Below are 12,384 nucleotides of genomic sequence, written 5' to 3'. Positions count from 1 at the left end.
TTGCCGTTTTGTTGCTGTTGAAAGTGACTAAAACCATCGCTCCGGTGATACAGTCAGTCTGACCGTCATCACATGGTGGAGGGGGGAGAATCACCCACTCTCCTCTCTCTATTCATCGCACCCAAACACCTGCTCACTGGCTGCTACCAGACCGCATATGGGCTCCTCACTCTGATTTTACATCCGAATTTATGCTGATTTCTACTCTATCCTCGTCTCAATCTGTCTCTCATAATTTTGTATGGCGTGCATTATTCATTTTATTTCAGGCTGTTCTGGTGCTGTCGCTTATGAAATACATTTTTGAAACGACCGCCAACCTATGCAGTCCCATCATGTTGATGCCATTTAGCATTTGCATTGGGGGACCAATTCTGCATGAGGCTATACATTTTCATATGGCTATGGCCTACAATTAGAACGGAAAAATAAGTGTCCTTATGACTTATTGGTTAATTGTCTTTCTCTTTACATGTTCCCTCAACTAACGCGAATTCAACGTGAAATCAACGAAAAGTCGGGTGAAATAAAATACAAAACTCTTACATTGATTACTTTTCCCCGGGTTGTTTCATTATTGTTACACTTCGCATCAAAATGCATACAATGTTGCTACAAATAGACGACACAATTGGTTTGATAGATATATTTAACTGATTGCAGCAACATCCCGATATGGCCTTTGTTTCAATAAGGCAAATTCATTGTCTTTGTGGTGCCCGCTGAACTGAATACACCAACCCGTCCAGTCCAACATTTGATGCGTTTGTTGCTCTCTCCCCCTGGACAAAAAAAAATGATCACAAGATGTGCTACACGGTTGCCCACATTCTGCCAAGCTCTGAGAGCGAAACTCAACGGTGAACACTGATGAGGAAGACTTTGACATGCGCACAGGTGCACACACACACACACACACACACACACACACACACACACACACACACACACACAGGGACCCCGTGGCTTAGTTGACAGAGGTCCAGTCGATATGATTGTTTTAGCTAACATCCGCGTCATGGCTGCTGATTTGAGCCCTTACAATGATGCGTAAACCTCCCACTGGGCACAGACGTCATTTCAACGTCTATTCCACTTTCAACGAGATTTCCAGTGAGCTCCGTGTGTAGATCTGTAGGCTATTCTAATTGCCAACCTGGAGAATAATCATAGGTCCTGCATGTTGTTTGAACAAATGTTCTCCTATTCACTAAAACTGGAACCAGTTATGCATTGCACCTTGTGTATTTTCTTCAGATTCAGTCACACATTCTTCAAAGCTTGTGTGAGGTTTATTAATTGGTTATTTCGTTGAGTGAATCACAGTGTTAGTTAGCAATCAGGTATGCGGGACCGTCACTCAGTTGCTCCCAAGCTCGAGCCGCCACTGGTGAGTCAGTGGCGGGAGATAAGGCGGCAGCGCGTGGATCATAATGTCATGTAGCGTAAGGGGCCAGAGAGAGCAGGGGTCTGACTGACAGCTGAGCATCGTGAAAGGAAGGAAAAACAGACTCCCGCGGGAGGTGGAAATGGGCAGCCGATAATTACATTCTGTTCTGACGGGTGTGTGGAGGAAATCAAATGAATGGACGGACCTGCATAGGAAATTACCTTTGTTGCGAAGGTGCAGCTGTCATTTTGAGGAGCTCGCTCACGCTCTGTGAAAATGTCATTTGATCTTTCGATGGTTGATTCCTTGATTAAAAAATGGGTAGCCTAAAATGACCTTAAACTCAGTTTGCAGTATTTGTATTGATGCATGGTATTTAGAATGACATTAGGCTATGCTTGAAGAAAATTATCCCCATCTCCCCCCAAAAAATATATTTGTCTTGAGGAGTTCTCAGTTAAAACAAGTTAGATATTTACAAAATTCTTAATGGGGAAAAAGACATGTTACAGAGCGTGATCGCAAAGGTGTCATTAAATTAGTCACCACAGCGACCGAACTCCTATGCTGCCCGTGGCCGTTTCAGCACCATGTGAGTGGACAGCGCCTGGTTGACTCAGCACTAGCGCTGCCGGGTACTTTGAAACTACTGGTTTCACTGGTATAAATGAGGGCGATGTAAGATAACTCACACATTATTTTAGATGTTTACGTTGGGGTGTAGATGAAAAGATCAAAACATCCCAAATATATAGTAGTGAGACGAAACAGGCTACTTACTAAACAGCATAGCACCATTAGGCCCGAACACGGTCAGATTTTGACAATAGACGCTCTTTGGCATTCTGTGAACTCTCCATACCTAAATGTACGTGTGAGTGAAGCAAATCCACCCCTGCATGGCAAGATGCCATGAGTTGCAAACTAGCCTATTTTGTGAACTACATGATTTAAACAAATAAATAGTGTAAGGCTGTTCACCTCGAACATCAAGTGGTGGCGTGATTCAATTGCATATCTGCATGCAAAGACAGTGCTCTCAGATTGAGTTGTGATTTTTTTACAGTCCAGCTAATGAATTACATAAATTCATCATAGGCCCGGGGCTTCAGCCTCTGACCTTGGCTGGTCCACAAGCGTGTTTGTGTGAAAACCACTGGTCTAGTGCTGCTTCAATATTAGACCGGGTGAGCGCCCACCAAGGCAATGCCCAGGAGCTTATCTCAATAGCCAGATGTTGGAGGGAAAACTATCTCTGAACAAGTCATGGGAGCACGTAGCCTGTTATGCCTTCAACTGAAAATGGAGCAAATGATCAGAAGTGCCGTTTAAAGAATCTCGATAATTGTCATGAATTATTTTCATTAAAACATGTTTTTATTCTTAGCCTTCCAGTTCCCTGTTCCAGCAAGTTCAGAGAAATGGGTAAGTGGGTTCAACATGGCTGGCTCCCAGTGCTGAGTAGTGTCAGTGCTGCCAGGCCGGATGTGCTCGCTCGTCCAGACAGACAGTGATTCAGATGGCACTTAATGGACTCGTGTTGTTGGTTTATCGGAGGCTTGCCCAGGGGCGTCGCTAATATGGTCGTTGCGTGTGCACTAATGTTCAGATGGAGCAATATGCTTGAACTGCTGTATAAGTCATGATAAATTACACGCCATATGCGGAGCCGGCGCGTGGTTTAGGACTGACCCAATCTCACTATTTTACATCTGGTCAAACGCAGCCTTCATGGTGTTATCAGTGGCGACAGACAGGTTCAATTAATAATCCGGGAATTGAGGGATTTTGTCATAACTGGGCTCAGGTCCAGGAGACCAATAATGTTATGTTCACTGATTATGTTACAACATATAGGCCCAAAAATCTGTTTGTACACCATGGTTATCTCTGTGGAACATTATGATTATATTTTTTTTAGGTTATATGTCAGTATATCTACATTTATCTCGTAATGTACATATACTATTGTATACTATTGTTACTATGTTCTATACTATGTTCTATACTATGTTCACACACACACACACACACACACACACACACACACACACACACACACACACTAGGTTGGAGAGGCTGGAGCAGAGGGCTGCCACAGTGCAGAGCCCAATGAGCAGATCAGAGGGGTTAAATTCCTTGCTGGAGGGAACATCGCCATTAGGTATGATATGAGGAATGACATTCAATTCCATCAAGCTATACACATACCATCCTGACATGTTTATTGTTCTTATAATTCATTTAAAATGTCAGTCTGGTCACATCACACGTTTCCAATGGCAAATTGTGTAGTTAAGTAAAAAGCACACCACCACCATATAAACAGATTACCCATGCACTCCACAATCAGTGCAACATTTTGGCAGGATTTTCTTCAGAAGGGTGCAATGCACATACAATGCCAGAGGATGGCACTGTTGTAGCAGTTAATCTTACAGTATACCACACTTTGCCATAGTTGCATATCCTATTGCATTTTGGGTCAGAAGCTATGGATAGTTTGCATTGTTTGAATGATAATATGATAACACTGAAGATGATCATAATGAAGGTTTTAATAGCCAGTTTAAAACTAAACCTAGCCTGTGGGTTAATTGTCGAAAACTACATGAATCTTAGTTTTGTTGGCCGGTATCTGTAATATGTGCAGTCAATACAGTGGTCAAATGACTGTAAGGTCATAGTCACATCATATTGATTGTCTGTGTCAAAACTGAGGTGTCAGCAGACATCCATTTTCCACATGAGCAGAATGCATGGGCCAGGTCTGATTGTGTTAAAGTATGCCCTGGTAACCTTCACACATCACTTCCTCTCCAATAAACAGCACAATCCCATATTCAAGATTTAGCTCATCATGCCATAGCAATGAAGATGGCAATATACTGTATCATGCATCCAACAGTGTAAAGTAAGTGTGGGGTAAAAAAGTATCTTGGGAATTGAAAGTCAACCTGATAATATTGAGGTTATCAGAATAGTATTTCTACCAGTGGAGGCTCCCCAGATGAGGAAGTGGAGGACCATCCTCCTCAGTTAATTTCCTAAAAATGAAAAATGTTAAAACATTTAAGAACTTATAATTATTAGATACAATTATACTAAATATAATAACATCACCAAATAATTGATTAAAACACACTCTTTTGCAAAGAAGGTCTACAGTAGCCTTAACAGCACTCTGTAGGGTAGCACCATGATGTAGCCGGAGGACAACTAGCTTTCATCCTCCTCTAGATTAATTGACTCCAATGCAAAACCTATGAGGCTCATGGTTCTCACATCCTTCCATGGACTTACACAGTAATTATGACAATGTCCAGAACACATTCTCCAACCTATTAGAGCTCTTGCAGCATGAACTGACATGTTGTCCACCCAATAAAATGATCAGAGAATTAATCTAGTACTGAAAGCAAATGCCGCTAGCTAGTTTATCCTACTGAAACACCCTGCTCAAACAGAGGGATGCTATGTTAGCTAGCTGGCTATGACTATCCAACACAACACTGGAACTCTTCCAAGTCAAGGTAAGCTTTTGGTTCAACTAGTTTAATGCCACTGGGGCCCGCCGGTGTAACTGCTTACTGACTGTACATTGTAACGTTACTACATCACCGTAACATTACTGCATAATGCATTAGTTCTATTAGCTATGCTGACTATGACGTTACTTTACTAGCTAATATGGTGACAATGATGTAGGGTGTGTGCAGCGGTTTGGCTTGGAAAGTTTTTTTTCGCCTGGTCACATACAGCTGAAGTCCACAAGCAAAGGGAATAGGTGAAAGGAGGAGAGTGCATAACGTACTGTAGATGCGAGAAGGAATACAACGTGGCTGCTATGAAACTGTGAACTGTGTTTACGCGTGATCAGGGGTGTATTCATTCCGCCGATTCTGTTGAAAAGTGTTTCTTAAACAGAAGCAAATGGAACACAATGGGGATAAACATACCATTATTTGTCCAATAGAAACTCTCGTTTGAACTGTTGGACTAATGATTTTACCCAATATCAGCTAGATGCAGCCAAGAGTGTGCAAGGCGGTATTGAATGTCCCGGTCTGTCCATGTGTCATTGTCTGTCACATCAAATTTGTCTCTCAACCTGTGTGCACCTACGTTGTAAACTTTCATTCCTTGGCTAGGTTGCAGCAACCTCATGATGGGTATAGGGAAAATTTGAGTATCATATAGTACCCTAAACCTATCACTGTTACATTTATCTGGGTGAATGGAATATGAATGACAGTCATCCAATATGCTGTAATAGAAATAAGGTCAAGCAAAAAAATCATCCTCCCTCGTCTGAAACGGAACTGACAGCCACTGATTTCTACTGTGAATTATTTCAAGGACTATTTGTACACTGTTTCTCAGAGCAATGGTTCATATCCATATCGAACTAGCCTGGTTAATGCATGTAACAAAGGTGAACATCAAGAATTCAAAAGGCAGTTAGCAGGGCCTAAATGCAATGAGCAAACCTGCCTTTAGAAATTAACCAGCACTGTGCCCGACAGTGCACTAAGCTGCGGGAAGGGGCATCTGTTGGCCTATGGGTGTTTCCAAATGGCACCCTATTCCCTACATAGTGCACTGCTGTGTGTCCTGGTTAAAAGTAGTGCACATATTAGGAAATAGGCTACCATTTGGGATACATTCATAGTATCATGGGTCAGTACCGTTGTCATCATGTGGAATAAAAGGGGCCATGACCCCCAGGCTCCACTATGATCAAAGACCTTGGCCAACCTGTTCCATCCTGGGCAAACCCATTGACCCTGAACTAATCTGCCTACTGAGGCCCAGCACAAACCAAGAATAAACCCCAAGGGAGAAAACGTGCAGCAAAGACACAATTGGCTTCGGGCTGTCTTTAGGAAATCATTATTGACTGTCCTTCAATCAATCAGAAATTTCCTTCTGTTCACATATTTAGACGAAGCCACAGGGCGGTAGATGGAACGTGATCCTAAGATTTTAGTCTGTTATTTATGAACGGAAACATTGGATGCCAGACGGATGCAAATCCCAAGAAGACAATATTCCTTCATCAAGGATTTGGTCATTTCTACTATGGTTTGTAGGTCATTATTCATTATTATCAATCATCTTGTTCACAGCTACTGTCCATAGTCTCACAAAATGTTTGGGGAAAATTCTAAGTGTGATGATCACATCGTGTCAGTTCTTCACTTTTGTCTAAATCCGTTGAAGCAATAACAATGCACAAATTGGTTCAATAACTATCCACACTCTCTGTCAAGCAAAAATACTGTCAGTTGGATTCTTTCCAAATGACGACTTAATTCACATTATTTTCGTTTTGTATATTTCTGCTGACCACTGTCTCTTGCACGCATACAGTACACTTCCCACTTCCACAATCAGAGCTCTGTGTCTGCAGACAATACGTTAACCCTAGTGTAACATGAGAATCTCCAGCCCCAGCACAGTGGGGTACATTTTAATTGGCAGTAGTCACCATAATGGTGATTTCCCCTGTATTTTTGGCCCACTTCTAAACACTCCCTCATTCACTACTACAAGCCACTTTGTAAAATATGTCCCTGCAGAAATGGGTCTTTTGTTCTCTCTACACTTTGTTGTGTATTCCTAGAGAGAAGTTCTCATGGAAGGCCCGATGGAGTTCCATTCTTTTCCCAGAGTGCCTTTCTTCCTCTCAAATGGGAAAAGAGGGAGTTTTTAGTGTGCTTGCCATAGACATCATCTGACTGTGAGGTAATAGCCTAGCTGCATCCCCATTGGCTGATGGGGATCAGGCTATGCTCGGCCCACAAAGGACAGGGTACAATCAGATCTGAACCCCGACTTCATAAAGGTGGCCATTCATGCTGGCTGACAAATTGCCACTGAAGCATGAGACGAAAGGACCCCCCCCCCCCCTCCTTTCCCCCTTCAAGACACCCTCTCCTACCACCATATTGGGGAAACAGGCTGAATTGCACAATCACCAAGCCTCCCTCAATGGCTGTCTGTGCTATGTTTGGCTTTGAAAATCTGTGCCACTCACTCTCTTTATATTCTGTATGAGAAGGAGTAGGGTGTGAGAGCTAGCACCACACGAGGCTAGCTCTATGACTAGAACATTGTGTTTGTCTACAAGGGAATCTGGCCATGCCAAAAAGTGATATTAAACTTCATACCGGGTTTTTGATTTACTAAGTGCTTGATGAAGTAGCAATGGCTATCTTTAATTTCACCACATATAAACAATGCAAAACACTCGCCGTTCCTGTGAATCTACAACGCTGAGTATTTGAATTTAAATGTCTAATCTCCTGTAATGTAAAAAAAAAGGACCGTATGCCCATGCGTCTCTTCGTTTCACCTCTCTGTGAGTTAAGTTACAAAGGGATTCATCAAAGTCCCTACTTGATGAAGGAAAAACAGCATTGAGCCTTGTTGTAAAGCCAACAATATTAGTCTCAATAACATTCTGGGGTGGAAACAAAACACAAAGCTGGGAGTGAGACAGAGTGAACTGGCCAGTCAGCAGAAGTTACAGTAAGCAATATTTACAGACCAAGGACATTTCCCCCAGGACGATTACAGGGATAGGTTAGGGAGATAGGTTACTAGAAGTAACAGACCAGACCACTCCTCTCCTTGTTGACGCAGATTCAGCACCAAGGCCTTGCATTGACGAAGAAGAACCTAAAGATGACCCACAATTGAGAGGTGTGACTGAAAAGTATCGTTCGTATAGGTCTTGCCCAGCCCTGCAGCCATACTAGCTATAACAGGATCCTATAGGCCTACTGCACAGTTAAATGGAAGTAGCTGTATTTTAGCTGAGTCTGCAATGTACCCTGCCTGACATCATCCAAAATGTTGCATCATTCATTGTCTACAAGCACAAATTACTTGTTGCATGAATAGACCCACTGGTATTTTGGCTATTCTGTGCTGTAAATGGCATCCTTTTAGGTTTTAGTTGCTGCATCAAAAGTCCTTTTAAAAGTAGGTAAGGCCCCGATGTCAGATATTCTGACATTAAAATCAAGTGACAGAGAGGACAGGTATCACTGATACGCACTACTCTTCACCAAAATGGCTGACGACTTGTCTCTTCATTAGACTGAAGGTGTGAAATATAGACCTGGGGTATGAGACTCGTTCACACAACATCTCCACATAATTATCATGCACACTACAACCATGCACCACAACTGTTACTAGACCGTTTTATATATATAAATACAGTACCAGTCAAAAGATAACACACCTACCTTGGGTTGTGCCGTGGCGGAGATCTTTGTGGGCTATACCTGGCCTTGTCTCAGGATGGTAAGTTGGTGGTTGAAGATATCCCTCTAGTGGTGTGGGGGCTGTGCTTTGGCAAAGTGTGTGGGGTTATATCCTTCCTGTTTGGCCCTGTCCGGGGGTGTCCTCGGATGGGGCCACAGTGTCTCCTGACCCCTCCTGTCTCAGCCTCCAGTATTTATGCTGCAGTAGTTTATGTGTCGGGGGGCTAGGGTCAGTTTGTTATATCTGGAGTACTTCTCCTGTCCTATTCGGTGTCCTGTGTGAATCTAAATGTGCGTTCTCTAATTCTCTCCTTCTCTCTTTCTTTCCCTCTCTCGGAGGACCTGAGCCCTAGGACCATGCCCCAGGACTACCTGACATGATGACTCCTTGCTGTCCCCAGTCCACCTGGCCATGCTGCTGCTCCAGTTTCAACTGGCCTGGGCCCTAGGACCATGTCCCAGGACTACCTGACATGATGACTCCTTGCTGTCCCCAGTCCACCTGGCCATGCTGCTGCTCCAGTTTCAACTGTTCTGCCTTACTATTATTCAACCATGCTGGTCATTTATGAACATTTGAACATCTTGGCCACGTTCTGTTATAATCTCCACCCGGCACAGCCAGAAGAGGACTGGCCACCCCACATATGCTCTCTCTAATTCTCTCTTTCTTTCTCTCTCTCGGAGGACCTGAGCCCTAGGACCGTGCCCCAGGACTACCTGACATGATGACTCCTTGCTGTCCCCAGTCCACCTGACTGTGCTGCTGTTCCAGTTTCAACTGTTCTGCCTTATTATTATTCGACCATGCTGGTCATTTATGAACATTTGAACATCTTGGTCATGTTCTGTTATAATCTCTACCCGGCACAGCCAGAAGAGGACTGGCCACCCCACATAGCCTGGTTCCTCTCTAGGTTTCTTCCTAGGTTTTGGCCTTTCTAGGGAGTTTTTCCTAGCCACCGTGCTTTTACACCTGCATTGTTTGCTGTTTGGGGTTTTAGGCTGGGTTTCTGTACAGCACTTTGAGATATCAGCTGATGTACGAAGGGCTATATAAATAAATTTGATTTGATTTGATTTGATTACTCATTCAAGGGTTTTTCTTTATTTGTACTATTTTCTACATTGTAGAATAATAGTGAAGACATCAAAACTATGAAACAACACATATGGAATCATGTAGTAACCAAAAAAGTGTTAAACAAATTCAAATATATTTTATATATGAGATTCTTCAAAGTAGCCACCCTTTGCCTTGACAGCTTTGCACACTCTTGGCATTCTCTCAACCAGCTTCACGAGGTAGTCACCTGGAATGCATTTAAATGAACATATGTGCCTTTTAAAAGTTAATTTGGGGAATTTCTTTCCTTCTTAATGCGTTTGAGCCAATCAGTTGTGTTGTGACAAGGTAGGGTTGATAAACAGAAGATAGCCCTATATGGTGAAAGACCAAGTCCATATTAGTGCAAGAACAGCTCAAATAAGCAAAGAGAAATGACAGTCCATCATTAATTTAAGACATGAAGATCAGTCAATGCGGAAAATTTCATGAACTTTCAAAGTTTATTCAAGTGCAGTCGCAAAAACCATCAAGCACTATGATGAAACTGGCTCTCATGAGGACAGCCACAGGAATGGAAGACCCAGAGTTACCTCTGCTGCAGAGGATAAGTTCATGAGAGTTACAAGCTTCAGAAATTGTCAAGTAACTGCACCACAGACTGCAGCTCAAATAAATGCTTCACAGAGTTCAAGTAACAGACACATCTCAACATCAACTGCTCAGAGGAAACTGTGTGAATCAGGCCTTCATGGTCGAATTGCTCCAAAGAAACCACTACTAAAAGACACCAATAAGAAGAAGAGACTTGCTTGGGCCAAGAAACACAAGAAATGGACATTAGAGCGGTGGAAATCTGTTCTTTGGTCTGATGAGTCCAAATTTGAGATTTTTGGTTCCAACCGCCGTGTTTAGAATTCAAGGCACACTTAACCAGCATGGCTACCACAGCAAGCTGCATCGATATGCCATCCCATCTGTTTTGCGCTTAGTGGAACTATCATTTGTTTTTCAACAGGACAATGACCCAAAACACACCTCCAGGCTGTGTAAGGCCCATTTGACAAAGAAGGAGAGTGATGGAGTGCTGCATCAGATGACCTGGCCTCCACAATCACCCGACCTCAACCCAATTGAGATGGTTTGGGATGAGTTGGACCGCAGAGTGAAGGAAAAGCAGCCAACCTCATGAAGCTGGTTGAGAGAATGCCACTTGAATGAGTATGTGTGTCCAAACTTTTGACTGGTATTGTGTATATATATATACACACACACATGTATATATAATTCATATGCCATTTAGCAGATGCTTTTATCTAAAGTGACTTACAGTCAGGCTTGCAAACATTTTACGTAGGGGTTGTCCCAGGAGTCAAACCCACTCTCCTAGCATTACAAGTGTCATGCTCTACCATCTGAGCTAAAGGACCCTTTTTAATGTCTGAACACGTTCATTACTGGTTACTGCCCCTCTTTTCCTGAACAACGCAACCCTGTAGTGTCTTAGAGACACAGCCAAGATAAACGGGACAACAAAACATTGCACAGCTGCCTCTAACACATAACACCATGGCCATAGACGGAAAGACTGTGTGGGCACGGTGAAGTAATTTAAGAGACGTAAATTTGTAAGTCGCTCTGGATAAGAGCGTCTGCTAAATGACTTAAATGTAAATGAAATGTAAATGTAAAAGAGGATGTTTGGCTGTTAAAAACGTTTTAAACAGAGCCTTTGGATATGACTCGGATAATCCAAGTAACTGAACAGATGCTCTAAGTTTAGGGATAGTAAGACTAGGTATCACTCCCTTATTAACTAACATCGTGTCCTTGCTCTCCATGTTGAATAAAAGCCTCCCTGATCAAAGTAAGACATTGTAATCTCTACTTTTGCTGTGCCGTGTGTGTGTGTGTTCTCTGCTCTGCCGCCATCCCTTGAATTTAACAGTCCTATTCCACAGATTCCAGTTCCCCAGGGGCCTGCCCAGTTACAGAATCTTGACAGTAATCCACAGATTGAGTGTTTTGCGGCATCAGCCCAGCCAGCAGGAACAAAAGCGCTGTGAGGAGCGGCGACTGATCACAGTCTGCTTGACCATAATGAGGCCCGGTGTTTAGCGTAGACTTGACCTACTGGGGTCCCTCACATTGACCTCATAACTACAGCTCTTAAGGTTTTCAGGAAGCATAGAGGGCCTAAGCATACGTGACAGCATTGGCCGTGCCGTATTGCCCACTTAATTGGCTACAGTTCAGTACAGATAAAAGGAATTCAACAAAATCCTATTCAGACAGTGAAACATGGACATGTCGAGCTTGTGTTCTGAGTTTTTACATCTTTAAAACATAGATCACTGATATCACAAAGACATATAGCAATACTCTCCATTACATAAGCAAGGCAGGCTGTTGAGTTCTTAGTATTGCCCTAGTTCACTCTGTGAGGCGATACAAAAGGGCAAAGGGGGTATATAATGGCATTAAGTCCACTACGGCTTAAGAGCTTGGCCTTCTGTCATTATTGTCTGTGTGGATTATTGGTTTGAAATGTAGAGGCTTGGTGTCTCTCTGAGAAAATGTGCCTTGCTTCTCATAAGATGCCTAGAATACTGCTGATATTTAGGAAAGTGTCTTTAATGGGCTTTGCCACA

The sequence above is a fragment of the Oncorhynchus nerka genome, linkage group LG13 (assembly GCF_034236695.1).
Source record: "Oncorhynchus nerka isolate Pitt River linkage group LG13, Oner_Uvic_2.0, whole genome shotgun sequence".
NCBI classification, from domain to species: domain Eukaryota; kingdom Metazoa; phylum Chordata; class Actinopteri; order Salmoniformes; family Salmonidae; genus Oncorhynchus; species Oncorhynchus nerka.
This window is presented reverse-complemented; position numbering follows the sequence as displayed.